At 39.4% G+C, this 26,144-nt stretch overlaps 1 long non-coding RNA gene and 1 pseudogene across 1 annotated transcript; both read right to left on the reverse strand.

Moving 5' to 3' along the window:
• On the reverse strand, window positions 1-26,144 carry LOC144310836 (uncharacterized). Its single transcript, XR_013376479.1, has 3 exons — window positions 25,948-26,144; window positions 5,715-5,830; window positions 1-286 (listed from the first exon to the last, which is right to left on the reverse strand). It is a non-coding gene; the product is annotated as an uncharacterized LOC144310836 (long non-coding RNA).
• Window positions 15,968-16,433, reverse strand: LOC144311591 (ubiquitin-like FUBI-ribosomal protein eS30 fusion protein pseudogene; annotated as a pseudogene).

Here is a 26,144-nt window from a genome sequence, read left to right on the forward strand (position 1 = left end):
TATGTATACCAACAATAGACATTTATTTAAAGCAAATTCTTGATTATGTAAAGGAGGAAAAAATATCCTTTCCTTTTACTTGTTAAAAACAAGACAGCAGGGTCACCTGGGTGGCTCAGTTGATTAAGCTTCTGACTCTTGATATTGGCTTAGGTCATGATCTCAGGGTCATGAGATTGAGCCCTGCATTGGGCTCCACTGTGAACTTGAAGTCTGCTTAAGATTCTCTCTCTCCTTCTGTCTGCGCCCTGCCCCCTGCTCATACATGCTCTCTCTCTTCATCTCTCTAAAAACAAAATAAAATAAAAAAGCATTAAAAACAAGACAACAGGTGCAAAATGGAGTTGCTTATGCTAAGTCCATGTCCAAGCTGAGACTTAATTAGAGTTTCAGCTTTTCCAGAAATTGAACTTCAAGCGGATCAGGAATTACTTGATCAGTACTAGTTAGGCCATCTGGCTGATAGACCCTTGGCAATCCCCTAGAAGAAAAGGACCTTGCAATAAGCAACCTGCTTTTCTGCCTGTATAACACCCTTGTTCCTGCTCCCTTCTGCCTATAAATGTCATGTGTTGCATACAGCTCCTTGGACTCCTTTTTATCTGCTAGATTGGATGCTGCTCAATTTATGAATCATTGAATAAACCCAATAAGATCTTAAAAATTTACTCAGTTGAATTCTTTTTTAAACATACCCTTTTAAATTCTTGGCTAGGGCACTTATAGCAAAAAAACAGATTAATAAGAAAAGGCATAAAAATTTATTTAATATAAGTTTTGTGTAGCATGAGAGTCTTCACAAGGAAATGAAGACCTGAGGAAGTGGTTATGCCTGAGTGTTTTTATGCCAGGTTTGATGACGAGTGGAAAGTTGTGGAAAAGTGTGATAGAAGGGGAAACTAAGCAAGGCCTGTTCATTCTGATTCCTCCCCCCCTTTCATCTTCAGAGATAAGGTTGTTCCTTTCCTCTGGGTATAAGGAGGGCACCTCTCACATGAGAGTTTCATGACCTATTTCAGGGAGAAGGTCAGAAAGCCCTTCCTGAACCTCTCATTTCTCAAATTCCTTCAGATTCAAATGCTCTATATGCCAAGATGCCATTTGTGGGAGTGGGTTTTGTGTCTCAAATCCTGTTGATAAGCATTGTGTAAAAATTCTCCTCCAGCATACATTGATTTTACAAACTATGTGTTGATTTTATTGTTTACCCTCTCACAGAATTAACTATTTGAGTATTATTTTGTAGCTGCTCATAAAGTCTTAATCCCTCTTAGTGTAAGGAACAGCATAACTCCAGAGACTGATAATCTAACATTTTAAGAGTTTTTCTCATAAGGCCAATACATTTGTCCTGAGTTACCATCAATTGCATGAGTAAACTTACACTTACATGATAATTTAGGTCCTTTAGTCATTTTTCTATCATCCTAAACAATATTTCCCAGATCCAAGACATGGCCATAATCTAGTAGCAAAAGCTTCTTGTGAGGGACCCTTGGAATAGTACAGATCATTTGCAGTGTCCATGGAGATAGTTGTTCTAAGTCTTAAGGACCAACTTGACCAAACTCTACACCAGATCTTCTGGACTCACTTATCACCTAGGCCCTGACTCTCTGGCTTCCATGTTTCTCTGTGTTGCCCACTTTTAGCAAGCAGCCTGCTAAGTCAGTTTAGCCAGAACTCCCCACCCTTGGTATCTGATTGGCTTGGATATCTGATGGTGTTCCTCACCATCACTTCCAGGCAATGTTTGATCACCCTGGCTTGCCTTCAGCAAGACTCCTATTAGGTCAGTATAGTCAGAACCCCCCCACCCTGCCCTGACCCCTGATGCTTCCTCTTGGCAATTTTCCATCCCATGACCTCCCCCACCCCACCCCACTCCTTGGTTACCAATTTCCATCATTCCTTGTTGTGTTTGGAGCTGAGCCCAATCTCTTCCCCCACTGCAAGACCGCCTTTGAAGAGGTCTCTAACACCTATCAGCATGATCTTGAATAAAGTCTTATGGTTCCTTATGGTCCCTTATGGTTCTCTAAGTGTCATGAACAATTTTTTTCTTGAATAGTATCAAGATTAATATTATTAGTTCCTTTTACTTTAGCATTATCAACAATTATTCATGACAATGGTCCCAACCTCATTTTGCTGATAATAGGTTGTTGGACTTGTATGTCCAGACCGTGTCTCTCCTGGGAATACAATATGGAGCTGATCAGAAACATGTAATCGTGGAAACCATTTCAAAAGAAATAGCCATGTTCCAAATAACATGTTTGTTTCTAGTAAATTTTTTTTTTAAGATTTATTTACTTATTCATGAGAGACAGAGGGAGAGGCAGAGACACAGACAGAGGGAGAAGTAGGCTCCCCACATGGAGCCCGGTGTGGGACTCGATCCCGGATCTCAGGATCACAACCTGAGCCGAAGACAGAGAGTTAACCACTGAGTACCCAGGTGTCCCTGTTTCTAATAAATTGTGAGTATTAAAGTAATTGAGATAATCACTACTGTGAATAAGACAGCAGGGCTGTTTATGATCATAATAATAATTTCACTAGAAAAGCTCTTTTCTTTAAAAAAAAAAAAGCTCTTTTTTATGGAGCTCAGTACCAATATCAGTGATTTTAGAAAACTTGTTTCAAGTCCTTGTGGGAACCTCAGTCCTTTCTTTCTGAAATGCTGACTTAACATTAGAAGCATAAATCAAACTGGATTTTTCTTTCACTTTGATAGCCACATCTAAACTCTTGAAAGGGTTCCTCCCAGTGTGGCGAGAGGCATCTGTCCTCTGGAACACCTTTATGTACATGAAATCCTCCAGCAGAGAGGGGTGGTAGACCTCCTCCAATGGGTCCTTCCAGGTCCTGTGATGTCTCACACTTTCTAGGGAGAGAAGCCCTTTTAAGTATTGAACATGTTTATGAGACGATTCAACTAAACTGGGCACAGAATATGGTCTCAGACCCCAATGCATAGGCCTGTCAGACCTAAGTTCCTAAGTTCAAAGGGAGAGACACTGTGCTTTCCGGAAGGGTCACTCTCTTTTTTAACAAGGGTGGTGGTAAACCCTAGCCATTTCCACCTGGTAGACTCCTGAATGAAGTTTTCAGAATTGGATTCACCATCCACTCTAATTGTCCAAAGTGCGGAGGGAACAGGATGTATTCTAGCATGATTTGCATAACTCCTGAATGACAGTGGGCATCAGGCCACCCGCACATCCCCATACACCATAATGAGACAAAAATCTCTTACTTTCCACAGGAGTCAATTCTATGGGATTGAGCTGTCCCCAGTGCCTCCTATGCTTATGTTGGCAGTGGCCCAGAAAGAATTCTCCTGACAGCCCAGAGCATCTCCGATATATTTTGGATAATGTCATCTGTTTCGTAGTCATGGTAAGAGTCTAGTGCCTTTAAAATCCCTCTCAGATGATTGACTTGGATGATTTTGTTGATGGCACATTACTAACCAAGCAGAAGGGAAGTATGGTACAGGGATTATTTTTTAGTGGAATCCCAGAGACCAATTGAATGATTTTTAGCCCTTTTCTCAACATACCTGTCCATTTCCTTTCATGAAGCATGTCTTTGAAAATGAGTAGAAATTATTTGCATTAAAAATGGGATATCTGGGCAGCCTGGGTGGCTCAGTGGTTTAGTGCCACCTTCAGTCCAGGGCCTGATCCTGGAGACCCAGGATCGAGTCCCACGTTGGGCTCCCTGCATGGAGCCTTCTTCTCTCTCTGCCTCTCTCTCTCTCTCTTTCTCTCCCATGAATAAATAAATAAAATCTTTTAAAAAATGGGACATCTAAGGTTGGGGTCGACATTTTAACAGGGGCTTCAGCAGCTCTCTGAGCAAAATCATCTCCTTTAGAAGCTGACAACTGATTGCTGATATATGAGTTGCAAAGTCTCTGACAACTCCACTCTAATTTTCCATGAGATATTTTAGTTCCCAGCTTACTCAAGGATCCCCTATTTTTCCAAGTTTTCTCTGTTGCTTGACAGACCCTAAACAGATATCTACTATTAGCATGTAGGTTTGCTTAAGTGCTCAACTGAGAATCATGGTCCTAGTAACTGCTAGCAGCTAACTCAACTCATGTAGATTTAATTTCAGGCAAAGCCTAAACTTCTGAGGTTTGACGAGCAGCCATCACAGTACAGGAAGTCTTGTCTTGGCCATTTTTGTCTCTGAAAGTGACCCAACAGGAAACATGATCAAATCTGAATTTTGAAATGGAACGACCGATAAATTATATCAGGGCCTAATGTCCAACTCTTGCCATTGTACAGTACAGGCTGTCTGTTTGATCAGGTAAGAGAGTAGCAGGGTTTCCGAAGTCATGTCCCGCAAGCACAACATGGGAGTTGGGTTGTGTCACTTGCTCAGAGCTAATCTGATGACACACCTGCAATGCTGAGTCTTCCACATTTGAAAGATGGCATGAGACATGCTAAAAAGTCAGATGACCCAGAGAAAGGCTTGAGCCCTTTCAATAAGGGTGGCTGCTTCCACCACAGCTTGGAGGCATCCAGAAGAACTGAGAAATAATGCTATTGGTCTAGAGTCAAATGCCAGTTTTTTAGTTAAATTCTGCTAGCAGCCAGTGCCTTTTTTTCCATGGTAAGTCATGTGGAAGGGTTTTTCAAAATTTGGAATCCTCACCGCTTACAGGGGGACCACAGCCAATTTCAGTTGCTCAAAAGTGTCCTCCAGATTCTAAGGATCAAACACCAAGGTCCAGAGTATTATCAATCAGTTGGTCTATCAGAGGATTTGCCCACTCTGCAAAAGCTGGAATCCACTGTGGAAAATATCCTACTACTCCTCCAGATTGTCTAAGTTGTTGTTGTTATTGTTGTTGTTGTAGGCTATTTCATCTGCAAAATTGGCCAGCTCCTACATTGTAACACTTTGTGGACAAATGCTGTAAATATTTGACCCCAGTCTGGCAATATTGCAGTTCGCCTAGTGAGGCCTTATGTTCCTGTGAGGTGAGGAATTGTAAGAGGCCAAAGTATCAGTTTTGCATTACCCTTTAGTTTCTGAAGCTACCAGCAGATCATCCACATATAGATAATTATAGATCACTCAGCGAGACAGATTTCCCTAACACGGCTAGACAAGTAGGAGTCCTGAAACTCCTGAGGAATCCTTTGCTATAAACACATTGGACTCCTTCAAAGGTAAAAGCAAATGGGAATTTGAGCTCATTAGTTAGAGGGACATGGGAAAAAAAGAAAGAAAAGAGCAGAATGTAGAGAAAACCTTTGCAGGCGACAGAATCAAAGTCAGAAAAGTTGCAGGGTCAGGGACCACAGGGCTTAATGAAAGGACAAACTCATTCACCTCTCTAAGATCTGGTACAAATCCCTACAGGGGTCAACCCTTTATCTCAAGTTCACCTTCCTTGCCTGCTGGAAGTGTGGGCATATGACAGGGTGAGTGTCCCTTTTAAAAATGATGGCTTATTTTCTAATTTTTTAAATATCTGGTTTGATTTCGTCTGATTGAGCCCTTGAAAAAGGATATTGTTTTACACATGGCCAAGGCACATCCTTTTGGTAAGCTATTTTTATCAGTTATACATCTCCAATTAGACCAGTATCCTAATTCCCAAGGCCCCAAAGTAGTGCATGGATCTGTTTCAGCCCAGGTGCTTTTCCTGCATGGTGTGAGAGTGCCACTTTGTCACTCACCTTCTCTTTTAAAAGGCACAGGGTAACCGAGTCAGCCTTTTGTCTGGGGAGCTCCACAAACACTGCATCGGAGCACAGAATATGGTAGGCTTCCACATGCACAGCGGGCATTTCCCCTGTGGGTTTACAGGGGAATTGGGAAAAAAAAGTAAGAACGCCTGTTCCTCAGTCAGGGAGGGACCACAGAAAAAGAGGAACAGTGGAAAAGAACTCTTTTGTTATTGGGTGGAGTCTTTTAAAAAATGGTAATTAGGTCAACATGGTTTACAGCATTACTAAACCTTCTATGTCATACTGATTTTATCTACTCAGTTATCAACTACTGAGAGAAGAATGTTAAAGTCTTTAACTATAATGGTGGATTATTTATAAATATCAATATACTATATATAAATGGTGGTCTATTTCTCCAGGCAATTCTATCAATTTTTGCTGCATGTATTTTGAAGTCCTGTTATTTAGGTGTATGCATATTCAGGAATGTCATATCTTCTTTGAATGCAGGATTATGAATGTTTCTCTAGCATCCTGGCTAAAGTCCTTTTGTGATCTGCTTTGTCTGATACTGATACAGCTACTCCAGGTGTGTTTTATTTAGTGCTTGCCTGGTATGTCTTTTTCATTCTTTCACTTTCAACCAGCTGTGTCTTTATATTTAAACTGTGTTTCTTATAGAGAGGATATTTTGGGTCTTGCTTTTCTACCCAGTCTGATAATATCTGCCTTTTGTTTGCATTATTTAAGCCATTTACATTTAAAGTAATTATTACCATGGGGCATCTGGGTGGCTTACTTGGTTGGGCTTCCAGCTCTTGGTTTTGGCTCAGATCATGATCAAGGGTGGAGAGTCTGAGCCTGAAGCCAGCCTCCATGCTCAGCACAGTCCACTTGAGTTGCTTTGCCCCTGCCCCTCCCCCTGCTCGCACACACACACACTCTCTTTCTGAAATAAATAAACTCTTAAAAAAATAAAATAATTATTAATGTTGGGGCCAGGCGGGAAGGGAAACTCCTCAAGATGGCGGATACGCCAAAATGGCTGAGGTTCCTGTCACCACCTCCACTTGGGACGACAGCTTGAGCAGACCCTTACACCTCTCCTTTGGACTTCCCCAACCGAACCCAATGCCCTTCAAACCCCAGAGGAGGAAGTCACCTTTGACTGGTCGAATTGCAATCCTTCCTTTGCCAACCAATAGGAAACCGTTCTGCCTTACAACGTTATGTAAACCCCTACCACCTTGTCTTGGCGCGACTTCCTCGACTCGCTCTCTTTCCCCCGTGAGTCGTGGAACCTCGCCCGAGGGTGCCTGCAATAAAATCTGTTCTTGGACCCTCGCTTGCCTTGGTGGTCTCATTTCCATCTAGTTACTAAAAAGACTTAACAATTAATAGGATGTACTTTTGTGTGGTTGTCTTTGTTTCCTTTGCTTAGGGTTTATTGAGTCTGAATCTGTTGGTTTCCGTCAAGTTTGGAAAATTTCAGGACGTTATTATTTAAAGTTTTTTTCTGCCTCTTCTCATTCTAAGACCTCAGTGACATATACAGTAGACCATTTGATATTGTCCCACAAGCCCCTGATGTTCTTTTCTACCCCCTCTTTTCATTCTGCCTCGATATTTTCCTCTCTGATCTTTATAATATCTACTCTGCTGGAAATTACATCTAGTCTTTGTTTTTAAAATGTCTTCTGTTTAACTCCTGATCCTCTGCATTCTTGAGCACACAGAGCATATTTATGATAACTTTTTTCTATGTCTTTTTCTATTAATTCCATCATCTCTGTCACTTAGAGATCTGATTCTACTGATAGATTTTCCCTTGATTATGGGTAATGTCTTTCTGCTTCCTGCTTCTCTCCATGCCTATATAGTTAACACAAAATTTACCATTGTAACCATTTTCTAAGTGTGCAGTTCAGTGGCATTGTGTACATTCACATTATTGTGTCACTATCACCACCATTCAAACTCTAAAGCTGAAACTCTGTCCCCCTTAAAAAATAACTCTCCCCAGCCCATGAAACCACCACTCTACTTTTCTGTCTCTATGAATTTGACTACTCTGGGGACCTCATATGAGGGGAATCATATATTTGTCCTCTTCTGACATGCTTATTCTATTTAGCATAACATCCTTAAGGTTCATCCAAGTTATAGCCCATGACAGGATTTTTCCCCTTTTTGAGTAAGGACTACTAATTTATTTTTAAAGATATTTATCTATCTATCTATCTATCTATCTATCTATCTATCTATCATCTATCTATTTATTTATTTATTTATTTATGAGAGCATGGGGGGAGGGGCAAACAGAGAGGGACAAATAGACTCCCTGTTGAGCATGGAGCCTGATCCTGATCCTAGGACCCTGAGATCACAGCCCAAAAGCTGAAGTTAGGTGTTTAACCAACTGAGCCACCCAGGCATCCATGGCCTACTGATTTTTAATTGAATACTGGACATTGTGACTTTTACATTGTCAGGTCCCAAATGTCATTGAATTCCTTCATAAACTGTGGGATTTTCTGCTAACAAACAGCTTGAAAGGACCAAATGGATCCCTAGTAGCTTAGCTGTGTTCCAGAACAAAGTACAACAGCCTTTCAAGGAAGACAATATCTAGTCCCATGTATTACAAGCCCTTTCCATGCTGGATCTCTTCCCAGCCCTGCATGAGTGCCAGTAATTATTCAGTCTACAAATTCCAAATCAGATTTCTGGGGAAAAAAAAAAAAACCTCCACAAAACCTGCTTAGGTGCACTAAGTAAAAGGCCAATTCAAAATACTGTATTGGTATCAGTGAAGACTCAAGGGACCATGAATCTAGAAACACAGTCTAATTCACTCATTTCTATTATAATAAATTATATTTATGCTCCCAACATAATGTAGACTCTACTAAGATATTTATTCCTCATATAGACATCAGGTTTTATTCTACAGTATTCTAACATCCTGTACAACCTGAGTAATTGTTAGATTTATCCAAATATTTAAAACTACCACCACTCCAGTCAATCATGTGTCCTCAAAAGGACATCCAGGGGTGGCTGGGTGGCTCAGTTAGTTAAGCATTCAACTCTTGGTTTCAGCTCAGGTCATGATCTCAGGGTCATGAGATCAAGCTGCATGTGGAGCTCTGCACAAGAGCTTGAGATTCTTTCTTCTCCCTCTCCTTCCTGCTCTGCTCCTTCTTTTGCGCACATTCTCTCTTTAAAAATAAATAAAATCCTTTTTTTTTTTCAAAAAAAAAAAAAGGTCATCCAGAAGCTCGTAAAACAAAAGAAACACAGATTATTCTTAAAAACTTCCAGAAGGGATTATTGGTGCCCTTTCCCTGGATAGTCCACAAAATACAACTCCCACAAAGGGAATCAAATAACTAGAAAAGGTGTGCAAACTTCTCTAACCTTCACAGAAGTCATCAAAGATGACACTTCTGTTCTAAATACTTAACAAATGAATCTAAATGCATTAGCTGAAGTAGTCATGGCAATCATATAGCCTTTGACTCACTCTTAGCCAGCCAGGGGGGTGCTAATGCTATAGCACATCTTGTCACACATACATAAGTGTTATGGGGCATATGGAATGGTCTGTGATTAAAGCTAAAAAAAAAAAAAATGGACCCGACTCTGAAACAGATCCATCAAATTGTGGGACCTATTCAATTTGAGACCCCTTTCAAGCATTGATAGTCATTTTGTGTTCCTTGCCTATTTTACAGTTGATGTATATATCCCATCCAGAGTTTTAAATGGACTACTGAGCAGTCATTGTCACCTCAGGTGATCCGACAACTCATCCTACAACAGAAAGAAAAACAGAGATTAACCTTGGGTCAGCTACAGAGTATGTGTAATGCACATGCTTCTGTTCTTAATCAACATCTTGACAAAAGTAAGAATCTAGACATCATGAATTAATGTCCTGCAGCCTGACGTCATCTGTCCTTGGCCAAAAGAGAAACTGAGAGGGAAAAAAGCAGTGCCTGACATCTGGAATTGATCTAATATTCATAGCTACATCTCAATGTGATCATGAGCATGTCTGAGGCTCACAGCCAGGCCATTTTGTTCTGTTGGACATATGAAACTTCAAAGACTATCAGCCTCAGAGGTTACTCTGAGACCAGGGTAAAATGAAACAAAACAAAGGCGCTTCATAATTTGGTCTAAGAACAGATGCAAATAAGGTCACTGTGCCATCCACAAAGTGCCCAGTGGTAAGACTGGTCCTTGCTTTCTAATAGCATTTGATCTGGAACAAATCCCTGGCTTCCTTGGACCCTTCAAATCATCCACCTACTGCCCAAATCCTGTAATAGGTTGCCATGGTGTACATTCTCCTTCCTACCAGCCAGTAAAAAACCCAACTTGGTCAACTACATGTATGTTCCATGTTCCTGAAGGGCTGAAGGACATTGAGAAATTGAATATAGCCAAGAGCACAAGCGCTGTGGAGTGGGCTTGGCCAGGGTTCTGGCTGTGCTCCTTACCTGCTGTGTACCCTTGTTCTGCACACTATTTCTCCCCAGACTCAGTTTCCCCATATTCAAATAGAAGCATTCTATTTCAAAGGGGGCTGGTGTGAGGAATCATAAAAAGAGGCCAAAACCTAACAAAAGATAACAAATGTTACCATTTTTACTCCTTACTCTCATAAATGATTCCAACCACAACTCAAGATTTGGGCTTCAGAAATGCGAATCTTCCCAGGGGACCAAATTAATTCAGGCCCTGTAAGAGGACTGTGGTGGGCCAGGAGCCCCACTGTCTGCCCTCAGCCCTGCCCACTGCCCCTGGTCCCTGCTACTTCTTCCTTGGCGTGAGCTGGGTAGAGTGGGTCAGCTGGCAGCTCGTTCCAGGCAGTGGAGGTAGGGCAGGCTGTGCTGGCCACAAGTCTTAAGGGTTTACCAACGGCTACTTGCCAGGCCGGGCCCCATGTGCCACAGCCACCACCGTGGCTCCTTTGGCCACCTAAATGGGCCAGGCTAGCCCAGGACAGACTCAGCCGCCAGATGTGGGAGAGGAGCTCACAGACCTGTTCCCCTTCCATCTCTTGTGGAACTCAGCCAGCCTCCCCACCCTTCCTCTCACACCTACTGTGGATGAAAGTATTGCCATTAGCTTTAATGTCTATATGATCAACTCCTTCTGGAATCTACAGATTATCCACTAATTACACAAGGACGCAACTTTTTTTTTTTTTAAAGGAACAGGTGGGCAGACCCCACCTTCTTCCAGGGGCTAAACCCTGTCTGTAACCCATCTTCCCTCAGCAGAAGAGAGAGAGTCACACCAGAGGCTTCCTCCTTTCCCAGCCCCGTTATCCTTTACTTGTGACCCAGTGATGAAATGCAAGTCACAATTCACCCAGCACCCTTTAACACTTTTTTCAGTTAAAAATTTTTTTATTTATTTTTCCTGTGGTAAGATATACATAAAATTTACCATTTTAGCTGAGTGAAGTAAGTCAGTCGGAGAAGGACAAACATTATGTTCTCATTCATTTGGGGAATATAAATAATAGTGAAAGGGAATATAAGGGAAGGGAGAAGAAATGTGTGGGAAATATCAGAAAGGGAGACAGAACGTAAAGACTGCTAACTCTGGGAAACGAACTAGGGGTGGTAGAAGAGGAGGAGGGCGGGGGGTGGGAGTGAATGGGTGACGGGCACTGGGGGTTATTCTGTATGTTAGTAAATTGAACACCAATAAAAAATAAATTAAAAAAATTTACCATTTTAATTATTTTTCAGTGTACAGATTCTGTGGCATGAGGTACGTTCATATTGTTGTGCAGCCCTCACCACCATCTGTCCCCAGAACTTTCTTCACTATCTCAAACTGAAACTTCAGACCCATTAAATCATCTTCTCATCTCTCTCTCCTCACTGCCCCTGGTAACCACTATCTTACTGTCTGTCTTTATGAATTTGACTATTCTAGTGACTCATATAAGGGGAATCAAACAGTATTGGCTCTTTTGTGTCTGGCTTATTTTATTTAGTATACTTTTCTCAAGGTTCATCCATGTTGTAGCATGTATCAAAATTTAAATCCTGTTATGGCCTAATAATATTCCATTGTATGTATATACCCTATTTGTTTCTCCACCTTTTGGCTGCTGGCATAATGCTGCTATGAACATGGTGTATAGTTACGTCTTTAAGTGCCTGCCTTCATTTCTTTTGGTTATATAATCAAAAGCAGAGTTTCTGGATCATACCTCAATTTTATATTTAATATTCTGAACCACCATACTGTCTTCCATAGTAGCTACAGTACTCTCCATTCCCACCAGCAGGGCACAAGGGTTACAGTGCCACATTCCACATCCTTGGCAACACTGTTGTTTTGTTTAATAATGGTCATTCTAATGGATGTGAAATGATGTTTCATTGTGGTCTTTTCTTTTTTTAAGACGTTATTTATTTATTTGAGAGAGTGAGACAGAGAGAGCACATGCAGGTTGAGGGTGCAGAGGGAGAAGCAGACTCCTGGCTGAGCAGGGAGCCTGATACGAGGCTCAATTCCGAGACTATGCGATCATGACCTGAGCCAAAGGCAGATGCTTAAACTGTGAGCCACCCAGGTGCCCCTCATTGTGGTCTTGATTTGCATTCCCCTAATGATTAATGATGTTGAGAATCTTTACATAGGTTTATTAGCCATTTCCATATCTTCTTTGGAGAAGTCTCTATTCAAATTCTTTGTTTTTTTTTTTTAATCAGATCATTTGCATTTTTTGTTGAATTTTAGGAGTTCTTTGTATATTATGGATACTAGACTTTTATCAAATACATGATTTTCAAATATTTTTTCTTATACTATAGGTTGTTCTTTCACTTTTTTTTTAAAGAGAGGGAGAGAGAGCCATGGGAAGGGGCAAAGGGAGAGGGAGAGGGAGAATCCCAAGGAGGCTTCATGCTCAGCACAGAGCTCAAGGCGGGGCTTGATCTGACAACCTTAAGATCATGACCTGAGGGATGCCTGGGTGGCTCAGTAGTTGAGCATCTGCCTTTGGCTCAGGGTGTGATCCTGGAGTTCCAGAATGGAGTCCCGCATTGGGCTCCCTGCAGGGAACCTGTTTCTCCCTCTGTGTGTGTCTCTGCCCCTCTCTTTCTGTCTCTCTTGAAAAAATAAATAAAATCTTAAAAAAAAATAAAAGTGATCATGACCTGATCCAAAATCAAGAGTTAGACGCCTAACCTACTGGGCCCCCCAGGCACCCCTGTCCATTTCACTTTCGAAATGGTGTCCTTTGATGCACAGACATTTGTAATTTTAATGGAGTCCAATTTATCCGTTTTTCTTTTGTTGCTTGTGCTTTTGGCATTACATATGGGAATCCATTGCTAAATCCAAATTCATGAAAATTTACGTCTGTTTTCTCCTAAACATTTTATAGTTTTAGCTCTTAAATTTTGATCATCAACTTAAATCTTAATTTGTGAATCAGTTAAGGGAAAAGAGAAGATTAAATATGCATTTATGTAATTTTTTATGATTACAAATTCCTTTATCAGTTCTCTCTCTTTCTCCCTGTGTGTACAAATTTTCATCTGAGTTTAGTTGCTTTCAGCCTGAAGAACACTCTTTGTATGTCTTTGAGATGGATCTGTTAGCAATGATTCTTTCATTTTTTAAATTTTCTGGGAGTATCTTTACTTTGTCTTCCTTCTTGAAAGATAGTTTTTAGGGATACCTGGGTGGCTCAGTTGGTTTAGTGTCCAACTGGTGATTTCAGTTCAGCTCATGATCTCAGGGTCATGAGATTGAGCCTTGCATTGGGCTCTGAGCTAGCCATGGAGCCTGCTTAAGGTTCTCTCTCTCCCTCTACCCCTCCCCTGACTAATGTGCACTCTCTCTTCTCTCTAAAATAAATAAGTAAACTAAAAAAAAAGGTAGTTTTTAGTTTTGCTGGATATAAGAATCTTGGTTGACAATTTTTTTTTTTCTTTCAGCACTTCGAGTATGTTATCTCACTGCCTTCTGGCCTCCATTATTTCTGATGAGAAGTTATATCAGAGTTCCTTGTATGTGATGAGTCATTCTCTGACTGTTCTCAAGGTTTCCCCTTGGTCCTTAAGCATTTTTACTGGTTTGTCTGACTGTGGATCTCTTTGTATTTATCTTATTTGGAGTTCATTGAGCTTCTTGGATATGAAGATTAATGCTTTCTGGCAAATTAGGGACTTTTTTTTTTTTAAGTCATTATTTTTTTGTTCCTTTCTCCTTTCTTCAGGCACTCCCATTATATGTATGTTGGTGTACTTAAGCATATCCCATACTTCTTGAAGGGTCTGTTTATTTCTATTGTTTATTTCTATCCGTTCTATCTTCCTCTTTGTTCTTCAGTTGCATAATCTCTATTGCTCTATCTTCAAGTTTGCTGGTTCTTTATTCTGCTAGTTCATATCATATTAGCTGTTGAGCCCCTCTAATCAAATTTTCATTTTGTTCATTGTACTTTTTTTTTTAAGATTTATTTATTTGAGAGAGAGAGAGAGAGAGAGAACATGCATGCATGCGTGCATGCACATAAGCTCATGGAGGGAGGGGCAGAGGGAGAGAGAAAATCCTGAAGCAGACTCCACAATGAGCACAGAGCTGGATGCAGGGATCAATCTCAAGACCTCAAGATTATGACCTGAGCCAAAACCAAGAATCAGCTGCTCACCTGATTGGACCGCCCAGGCCCCCTGCTCATTGTATTTTTAACTCCATAATTTCCCATTTGATTCATATATATATATATATTTTTTTTTTTTTTCTGTTTCTTTGCTCTTATTCCCTATTTGGTGAGCCGTTTCTCCAAACCTTTCTTTACTTCTTTGAGCTTCCTGGAAGTTAGTTTATTGAAAATAAATTTTGGAAGTTTTCAGCCTATATTTTTTCAAATATCTTTTTGCTCCTTTCTCAACTCTGCATTTCATGTTGTTCCAAAGTTCTTTGAGATTTTGTTCATTTTTTTCATTCTTGTTTTCTCCCTTTTCTTCAGCTTCCATAATTTCTCTCAATCTGGGCAGCCCCAGTGGTGCAGCAGTTTAGCACCGACTGCAGCCCAGGGTGTGATCCTGGAGACCCAGGATCGAGTCCCACATCGGGCTTCCTGCATGGAGCCTGCTTCTCCCCCTGCCTGTGTCTCTGCCTCTCTCTCGCTGTCTCTGAATGAATAAATAAATAAATCTTTAAAAAAAAATTTCTCTCAATCTATCTTTCAGATCATTAACTCTCCTACCAGTTCAAATATACTATTGAGTCCATGTAATGAAATTTTTTTTCCTTAGAGAAAGAGAGTGAATATGAGCAGTGGGGAGGGACAGAAGAGGAGGGAGAGAGAATTTAAGCAGGTTCCATGCCCAGTGTGGAGACAACACTGGGCTCTATCTCACAACCCTGAGATCATGATCTGAGCTGAAATCAAGAGTCAGATGCTTAACTGACCAAGCCACCCAGGTGACCCTTAATCTCACTTGTTGGATTTCCAACCTTAGAATCTTTCTTCAGTTTTTTTGGGGTTTTTTGTTTGTTTGTTTTAGATTTTATTTATTTATTCATGAAAGACACAGAGAGAGAGGCAGAGACATAGGCAGAAGGAGAAGCAGACTCCCTGTGGAGAGCCTGATTTGGGACTTGATCCTGGATCCTGGGATCATGACCTGAGCCGAAGGCAGTTGCTCAACCCCTGAGCCACCCAGGTGTCCCTCTCTTCAGTTTTTTTGAAAATAATTTCTATCTTAATTGTTTCACAATATATGTTAAGGCAAGTCATTCTGCTATACACACTAAACTTATATGGTGCTGTGTATCAATTGTATCAATTATAACTAAAAAAAAAAACCCTGGAAAAATCACAAAAAAATAAATTATTGACAGCAAGATTTTTAAAAAATTTCTCACTTCGGGGATCCCTGGGTGGCTCATCGGTTTGGCGCCTGCCCTTGGCCCAGGGCACGATCCTGGAGTCCTGGGATTGAGTCCCGCGTCAGGCTCCCGGCATGGAGCCTGCTTCTCCTCCTCCTGTGTCTCTGCCTCTTTCTCTCTCTCTCTGTGTCTATCATAAATAAAAATAAATAAATAAATCTTTAAAAAAATTCTCACTTCACTGATATTTTTTATTTGATGCAACATTGTCATCATACTTCCTTTACTTCTTTAATCATTAACTTTTTAGCTACAAGAACTTTTTCTTTTAACTGAACTAAGTGGCCTTATTGGGGAAAGCCAGAATTACAATGGACTTAAGAGTTGGCATCGGAGCCCTTCCTCTTGCCAAAGGTAGACACAACATTGACAAAGCACCACTTGTACTGCATCGACCACATGGCTCAGCCTGTCTTCTTCATTTTTTCCTGTTTGGCTATCTTGGGAATCTGCCCTCTTACCTTCCCAGCATAAGCCAGGGAACCATAGCACCAAGCACACAGCTGGCTAATTCCAGGGTGGTCAGAGCCTCCACTCCACACCCACCTAGTGTAGCCTTGTCTCTAGGGCTGTGACTGCCAGGAGCACAATTTGATCTTCTGGAGTGATGCCCTTCAGTGAGGCTACATGAGCCTTGATCTGGGCCACTGTCTCCTGGCTGGTCACCTTGAGGGTGTGGCACAGGCCAAGAGCTGCCTTTTGGTGACTGAACTGTGGCCACCACAGCACAATGAACATATTTATAATTATTACTTTGAAGTCCTTTTCTATTAAATCCAACATCTTGTCACTCTCACAGGCAGTTTTTCTTGCCTCCTTTTTTTGCTGTATGGGTCATACTTTCTTGTTTTCTTGGCTCATGATATTTTTGTTGGAAGCTAAAAATTTTAGATAATCTATTGGAACAATACCAGGTACTACTCTTCCCTCCTCTGAGGCTTTTTATCATCATTTGCTTGTTTATTTTTTAGTTACTAGCTGGATTTTTTTTTTTATAGTGTATTGTGTCCTCCTCACCACACACACAGCATTAAGCCTCTTCTCTTGCTCCTCAGAAATATGCAGCTTTGGATAGACCCACAATCACCCTGGCATGACAGTTGTGTAGGTAGGAATTTCTTCCCCTTTTTCCTAACCCCATCTAGCTGTTAAATTTACTAAATTTTGGCTGATTGCTCTATTGTTTTCAACAATATCTTTAGGGCATACATTGTTCTACAAACTGATCCAATCAAATTTGGGCTCCACTGAAAGAATAGTTTCCAGTGTTTGACATTTATTCTGACCTTGGGAGGGCTCCTCCTACATGTTCCCCAGTTCTTGCTTCCAAACTAGCCAGCCTATAGTTTAGCCTAAATCTCCATTAAATTCATTAACCTCCACCTAATTGTCTTCCCACACAATTTCCACTGTTCCTGAGAGCATGGTGAGGTTTGAACTTCTCCATGCTTTGTTGCAAGTCAGTTTGACTCAAGGACCCAAAGGGGGTCCCACAGGACTAGTCAAGAGGATCCTTGGCTTCACACAGGATAGAAATCAAATGTGAGCTGAGAAGTGAGAGCAGAGGTTTTTTTTAAAATTTTTTTTAATTTATTTATGATAGTCACAGAGAGAGAGAGAGAGAGAGAGGCAGAGGCAGAGACACAGGCAGAGGGAGAAGCAGGCTCCATGCACCGGGAGCCCGATGTGGGATTCGATCCCGGGTCTCCAGGATCACGCCCTGGGCCAAAGGCAGGCGCCAAACTGCTGCACCACCCAGGGATCCCTGAGAGCAGAGTTTATTGAAGACATAGAGTGAGATACAGACAGAATGTCTAGGAGACTTGGAAAGGAAAAAAGGATGAGTCTTGTCTTTGCTTGGGGTATGGGTTTTGTTTCTTTGTTTTGTTTTGTTGTTTTTGAGGATTGTGGTCCAGTGCACATGTCTTCTCAGGCATTTAGGAACAAAGACAAGTGTTTAGGTATCCTTCATCAGTCACTCATATCCTGGAACCAGGGGTCTTGGTGAATCAGTGGTCTTAGAAAACATTCATGATGAACCCACTTATCGTGGAAAACTTCAAAAAAATAATTAACTCCTTGACTTTTGCAAGGAGAACATACACTATCTGTTCTATAAGGCAGGGGTGTAGGTCCTAGCAAGAATAGAAGCAGGAAAAGTGGCGTGGCCGGGGGGTGGGGGTGGGGAGTAATCTTTCATGAGATCCCTTTAACTTCTCTGCCTCAAGTTTATTTGAGAGGAGAACAGGAGCTGCCAGTTTTATGATCTGCCCTCCCAAATCTATTGACCAGAGGTCTGGAAGTTAAGGGTAGGCACAATGGTCCTTTAATCTCTGAGTGACACTTCCACTCAAGGAGCTGTTTGGGAGGACAAGAGACTTGTCCTTTTCAGTTTCCCTCCCTCGACATGGAACCACTGCTTCATGAGCTGAGAAAAGGGTGTTTGGTGCTCCATTATTTTCAGTATACTATGCCCAAGGTAGAACCCTCATTCCATGGGTAGAATCTGGACAGAAGAAGGCAGCCCCCAACTCTTGACTACATTCATATGCAACTTAACCTCAGGAATAGGTAGCTAGCTGGAGGCAGGATGAGAAAAACTGGTCTTACACCTCTTGGGAAGAGAGCCCTCTAGCTGGGATTTAGGGGTAGAAGGACTCTGTTCTTGGTCCATGGCAAGAAAGCCCTGTATTCTTGGCTGCATCTGGAATAGAGTCTCTGAGTTGGGAGGGAAAGAGAGTGTGGTCTTGGTTCAAACACCGTAGACTCGCATTTCTTGCCATATGTTCATAGGTTTTCTTGAATATATATTTCTTCATTTGCTGTTTGCCCTTAGAATCATTTTCATAGGCTTTGAATTGTTGATTTTTTTATTGTTAAGTAATGTTCACCAATTTCACTGGGGAGTGGGTCAGTAGGGCTTCTCATTCTGTCATGCTAGAAGTTGATACTTTAACTTCTTTAAGCATGGTTTCTATTAAAAATATTTGTAATGGCTACTTTGAGGTCTTGTTTGCTAAATATGATATCTGGTGTCTTTCACAGACAATTTCTGTTGCCTGTCTTTTTTTCTGTGTAAGGAGGTCACTTTCTTACTTGCTTGTATATCTTGTTAATAAAGAAATTTAATGAAATTTGCACATTTAAGGTAATACATTGCATTAATTCTGCATGAGGATTCTCTCCCTCTTCTCTGTGGCTTATTTTAATTTTTTTGCTTGTTTATTTGTTTTGTGACTTGGCTAGTCTATTTTAGTGAAGTCTATTCCCTCCATCCTGCCTGCTGCAGTGCATAGCATTTGGTGTCACTCCTCTGAGGGCTCAGTATTGAGGGGGTGTGCAGTCACCCTGGAGTGGCAGTGCTCATGTTCATTATCTATGCCCTTGATCTCTCTGTTTAGCTCTGTGACTCATATTGTATTATACCCAGCCCTTAGGGCTCTACTAATTATCAGGTGATTGCTGTATTGTTTTTGACAATGTCCTGGGGCACAAATCACTCAGCAGTCTAATCTAATAAAATTTTGGTGGGTTAATTTCTGAGGTTGGTCTCTGTGGCTTGTTCTGACCCCAGGAGGGCTCTTCCTAGTTGTTTCTTTGCATAGTTCTCTCTGGCTAATAAGCTGGCTGGCCTATGGTTTAGTTTGTTGCCCTAAATTAAGAGGAGCTATTGTTTTTGAGAGTGTTTTATGATTGATCTTTCCCACTATTTCAAATAAAGTCAATTACTTTATGGATAGCTTTGGAACTCTTTTCTTATGATCTGCTTTTTCCCTTGGGCAAGGTCTCCGAAGTACTACTGGGTTTTGGGTAGGTGGTAGATGAGGGTGTTCTCTGCATGCCTCTCTCATTATGGAGCCTTTGCCTTACAAGCAAGCTGGACAGAGGTGATCAGGACCCTTGCTCTCTTGGCTTGCATGTCTAGGTTAGAGCCAAGGTTAGAGCCTTTATCCTGTTGGTGAGGACTGCGTGGAAGAAAAGAGGTCCTGACTTTTCATTCATACTCATTAGGAATTTAGCCACTTCAACTTGAAGTTAGAGAGAGGAGCAATGCTTGTGACCCAACCCTCCTTATGAGATAAGGTAACCCTTGATTGGGAGCTGAGGAGAGAGGAAACCCTGTATTCTTGGCTACATACCTGGAGTGGAATTTTTATCAAGGTGAGATATGAAAGGGGAAGGAGAAGAAACCATCTGTGGCTCAAATGCTGTTCTTTCTGAATTCTAGGGGATTTTCTTTTCTCTCCCTTTTTTCTTTAAGATTTATTTTATTTATTTATTTATTTATTTATGATAGAGAGAGAGAGAGGCAGAGACACAGGCAGAGGGAGAAACAGGCTCCATGCCTGGAGCCCCATGCGGGACTCAATCTCGGGACTCCAGGATCTTGCCCTGGGCCAAAGGCAGGCGCCAAACCACTGAGCCACCCAAGGACCCCCCGGATTTTTTTTTATTGTATATACATAACATCAAATTTGTCCTTTTAATTATTGTTTAGTATACATTGCAATGGCATTAAGTACATTCACATTGTTGTACAACCATCATCACCACCCATCTCCAGAATGTTTCATCATCCCAAACTAAAACTCTGTATTCTGTAGATAATAACTTCCTGTCCCCCCCTTCCCTGGTCCCTGGTAAAAATAATTGCGTTTTCAGTTTGTGTGAATTTGTCGAATCACACGAAATTGATCCTTTGCACCTGGGTTATTTCACCTAGCATAATGTTTTCAATATTCATTTATATTATAGCATGTAGGAGAATTTTGTTCCTTTTTATTTTTTGAAGAATTTTTATTTATTCATTTGAGAGAGAGCTTCTGTAGGTTGCTTTTTCACACTGTTGATGATATCCTTTGATGCACAAAAGCTTTACATTTTTATGAAGTCAAACTTATGTTTTTTCTTTTATTGCTTGTACTTTGGGTATTAAAGCCAATAAATTATTGCCAAATCCAATGTTGTGAAGCTTTTTCTTTCTGTTTTCTTCTAAGAGTTTTATAGTTTTGTTATTATATCTAGGTTTTTACCCATTTTGAGCTAATTTTTGTATATAGTTTAAAAATTCAACCACCTTTTTTTGCATGTGGATATGCAGTTGTCCCAGCACCATTTGTTGAAAAGATTGTCCATTTCCCATTGAATCATCCTGGCACCCTTGTTTAAAATCAGTTTGACTGTACCTATGAAACTTTGTTTCTGGTCTTTCTATTCTATTTGTCCATATGTCTTTATACCAGTGCCATGCTATTTAGTTCCTGTAGCTTTGAAGCGAGTTTGGAAATCAAGAAGTGTGAACTTCCGACTTTGTTCTTTTCTTTCAGTATTAGTTTATTTGGGGTTCCTTGAGATTCTGATATAAACTTTAGGATGGCTTTTTATATTTTCACAAAAAAATGTCATTCAGATTTTGATAGGGATTGCATTGAATCTTTGGATTGCTTTGGATGGTATTCACATCTTTATAGTAACTCTTCCAATCCATGAACATAGAATGTCTTTCCATTTATTATTGTCTTTTTTTATATCTTTAACAGTTTTTTGTAGTTTTCAGTGTACAACTCTTTTACTACTTTTGTTAAGTTTATTTCTAAGTATTTTATTCTTCTTGATACTATTGTAAATGGAATTGCTTTCTTAATTACCATTTCAGATTGTTCGTTGTTAGTGTGCAGAAATGCTACTGATTTTATGTGTTATTTTGTGTCCTTGATTTTGTTGACTTTGCCATATTAATTCTAACAGTATCTTTTTTTAAATTAGAGAGGTTTTTAACATATAAGACCATGTCATCTGAGAACAGAAATCATTATATTTCTTCCTTTCCAATTTAGATGCTTTTCATTTATTTATTACCTAATAACTCTGACTAGCACTTCTGATACTATGTCAAATAGAAGTGATAAAATTAGGCATCCTTGTCTTTTTCCTGACCTTAGGTAAAAAGCTTTCAATTTTTCACCATTGGCATATGATTTTTATTATTTGAGAAATTATGCTTCTATTCCTAGTATGTTGAGTATTTTTATCATGAATGGGTGCTGAATCTTGTCAAATACATTTTCTGCCTTAATTGTGATGGACATGTGTTTTTTCCTCCATTCTATTACTGTGATGTGTCACATTGATTGATTTTTATATGTTGAACCTATCTTGCATTCCAGAAATAAATCCCATTTGGTCGTGATATACCATCCTTGTAATATGCTGTTGGTCCATTCACTGGTATTTTGTTGAGGATTTTTACATCAATATTCATCAAAGATATTGGTGTGTAGTTTCATTTTCTTGTAGTTTTTTCCACTGTCATCAGTATCAGAATAATATTTGCCTCATAAATGAGTTAGGGAGTATTCCCACCTCTTCAGTTTTTGGAAGAGTTCGATGATTGGTATTAATTCTTGTTTAAATGTTTGGCAGAATTCACCAGTGAACTATCTGGTCCTGGGCTTTTTTTTTGTTGTTGTTGTTTTTGGGAGGCTTTTGATTATTGAATCAGTCTTTTTACTAGTTATAGATCTCTTCAGATTTTCTATTTCTTTATGAAATATAAAGGTTATGCATTTCTATGGATATGTTCATTTCTTAGAGATTGTCTAATTTGTTGTTGTAGAATTGTCCATAGTACTTTCTTATGATCCTTTTAATTTATGCAAAATTGGTAGTGGTGTTCCCACTTTCATTTCCTGAAGGAAATGTTTTTAATATTTGTATTTTTTCCTGAACATAGTTAAATATTTGTTAATTTTGTTGATCTTCTCAAAGAGCCAACTTTGGTCCCATTGATGTTATCTGTTTTTTTTTTAATTTTTATTTATTTATGATAGTCACAGAGAGAGAGAGAGAGGTAGAGACATAGGCAGAGGGAGAAGCAGGCTCCATGCACCGGGAGCCCGACGTGGGACTCGATCCCGGGTCTCCAGGATTGCGCCCTGGGCCAAAGGCAGGCGCCAAACCGCTGCACCACCCAGGGATCCGCTGTTTCTTTTTTTTAATCCTTTATTGTATTTGTGTTTAATTTTTACTATTTCCTTCCTTTTGCTAGCATTTGGCTTAATTTGTTCTTTTTTCCTTACTCCTTAAAGTAAGAATTTAGATTACTTATTTGAAAATTGTTTTCTTTTTTAATGTAAGCATTTACATCTATAAATTTCCCTATTTCCAGTGCTTTTGCTGCATTTTATAAGTTCTGGTATGTACTGTTTTCATGTTCATTTGTTTCAAGATATTTCTAAATTCTTTTATGGTTTCCTCTTTGATTCATTGATTGTTTAAGAGCATGTTGTTTGGGACACCTGAGTGGCTCAGTGGTTGAGGGCTTGTCTTTGGTCCTGGGTGAGATCCTGGAGTCCTGGGATCAAGTCCCGCATCGGGCTCCCTGCATGGAGACTGCTTCTCTGTCTTGTGTATCTGCCTCAATCTGTGTGTCTTTCATGAATGGATAAGTAAAATCTTTTTTTCTTAAAAATAATCTCTTAAGAGCATGTTGTTTAATTTCTATGTTTGTAAAACTTCATTTTCCTTCTATTGTTTGTTTATATTTTCATTCCATGTAATCAAAAATATACATTGTATAATTTCAATCTTTTAAAATTTATTATGACTTGTTTTGTAGCTTAACATATGATCTTTCTTGAAAAATGTTTCCTGTGCACTTGAGAAAAATGTGTGCTCTGCTATTGTTGGGTAGAGTGTTCTGGATATGTCTGTTAGGTCTTATTGGTTTATAATTGCTTTTCAAATCCATATTTCCTACTTGATCTCTTTAATGGTTGTTATATCCATTGTTGAAAGTAGTATATTAAGATCTCAAACTATTATAGAACTGTTTGTTTCTCCCTTTGATTCTGTCAATATTTGCTTCATATGTTTTGGTTTTCTGATGTTTGGTGCACTTATGTTTATTATTGTTATATCTTCTTGATAAATTGATTCATATATCAACATATTATGTCCTTATTTGTCTCTAGGAACAGTTTTTTTATTTAAAGCCTGTTTTGTCTGATATTAGCATAGCCAACTCAGTTTCTTTTGGTCAGTATTTACATGGAATATCTTTTCTGTCCTCATATTTCCAGTTTTTGACTTGGGATATAAAGTGTGTAAGTGACAAATTATTTAATACTACACCTGAAACTAATACTACACTGTGTATATGTTAACTAACTGGAACTTAAAACTTGAAAATAAAATGAGTATTTTAGGAACAGTATATAATTGGATCTTTTAAAAAATCCATTCTGCCAATCTCTACTTTTTTATTGGTGAGTTTAGTCCATTTACGTTTAAAGTAATTACTGATAGGGAAAGATTTACTTTTTTCATTTTGTTATTTTTTTCTCTCAATGTGTTATAGTATGTTTTGTTCCTCATTTCTTATATTTCTGCCTTATTTTGTGTTTAGTTTTTTTTAGTGACACATTTAAATTTCCTTTTCATTTTTTGGTGTATATTCTATAGCTATTTTCTTTGTTTTTGCCAAGGGGATTACTTATAAAGTTATAACAATCTATTTTAATGTGACACCAACTTAAATTCAATTGCATACAAAAATTTCATTAAGGATATTATAAGGAAATCTCCACCCCTGCTCTTTATGTTATTGATATCACAACTTACATCTAATATACTTACACATCTTACAACTTATATACTGTGTACTCATTAACAGAGATTTATAACTATTTTTATGTATTTGTCTTTCAATTGCATAGAAAAGAAAAAAGTTATTATAATATGGAGTTTTAAAAATAATACTTAAAAATGATTTACTCATTTGAGAGAGACAGCACTAGTGGTCAGGACGGGCAGAGGCAGAGGGAGAAGCAGACTCCTCACTAATTAGGGAGCCTGACACAGGGCCCAATTCCAAGACCCTGAGATCATGACCTGAGCCAAAGGCAGATGACTAACTGACTGAGCCACCCAGACATCCTATAATATTGGTTTTTATATTTGCCCAGGTATTTGCCTTTACCAGAGATCTTTATATCTTTATATAATTTCAAGTTACTGTCTAGTGTTTTTTCATTTCAGCTAGAAGGACTCCTTTTAACATTTCTTGCAGTGAAGGGCTCATTCTAATGAAGTTCCTCAGCTTTTGTTTATCTGGGAATGTTATAATTTCTCCTTCATTTAAAAATTTTTAATTAAAAAAATTTAAACTGCAATAAAATACATGTAACAAAATTTACCATCTTAACCATTTTTAAAGATTTTATTTATTTTTAGAGAGAGAGAGAGCATGAGTGGGGAGAAGGGGAGATGGAGAGAATCTCCAGCAGACTCCCTGCTGAGTGTGGAGCCTTGTATGGGGCATGAGTTCATGACCTGAGCCAAAACCAAGAGTCAGTCACTCAACTGACTGAGCTACCCAGGCAGCCCTACCATCTTGACCATTTTAAGTGTACAACTAGCTAGTCCTAATCACTCTCCTCTATTTTTGAAGGATGATTTTGCTGGGCACAGAATTCTCAGATGACAAAATTTCCCCTCTAGTACCTAAAATACACCAACTGTCCTGACTCCCATGATTACAGTGAGAAATTGACTGATAATCATACTTAGGATCACTAGAGCTTACAGCTTCCTAATTTGCTATTTTTCTCACCTACATAGACTTTTTAAACACAATATTTTAACATGTATTTCTTAAAATGAAGTAAGAGATCCCTGGGTGGCTCAGTTGGTTGAACATCAGACTCTTGGTTTTGGCTGAGGTCATGATCTCAGGGTTGTGAGATCAAGCCTTGGGTCAGGCTCTGTGCTCAGTGCCAAGTCTGTTTGTCCCTCTCTTTCCCCCTCTTCCCCTCCCCTGCTTATGTGTTCTCTTTCTCTAAAATAAATAATTAAAATCTTTTTTTAAATGACATAATGAACAACACCCTTTTATGGTGTTTCACGAGATGCTATGCTTGTTTGCTAATGTACTTAGTTCAGTTTAAAAGGCATCTAAGCATGTATTGTGGATGAATGAAGTACATAAATCACATACTCCTAAACATAGATTTTTCAAAGATGTATCACTATATTCATTCATCATGTGTCTATCTCTGTTAAAAACAGTGATTAATATGTATCACTGAAGAATGGAGTACATGCACTATACTCTCAAGACAGTGTTTCACATATAACACCATACTCATCTACTCATCCACTTGTCTCAGTTAAATTTATAGTTGAAACTTGTGTCCCATAAAAATAAAGTACTGGAACCATACAAGTGTTGTCATATACTTGCCAATTACTTCGTTAAACCCTGTGTTCAAGTACATATCATAAAATAACAGATTACCTGAACTGCACACTTCTCCATACAGCTTTTCACTGAGATAATACTATGCATATTCACATATTCCCATAGTTCCCTTAAGTAGTGTTTAATCATGTATTAGAGAATGAAGTACATGATCTATAAGCTTCCAAACACAGTGTCTCAGGGAGATTACACTGAACACATTCACCCTCATACTTAGTTTTGTAAAACACAGA

This window comes from Canis aureus, chromosome 3 (genome assembly GCF_053574225.1).
Source record: "Canis aureus isolate CA01 chromosome 3, VMU_Caureus_v.1.0, whole genome shotgun sequence".
Lineage (NCBI taxonomy): Eukaryota > Metazoa > Chordata > Mammalia > Carnivora > Canidae > Canis > Canis aureus.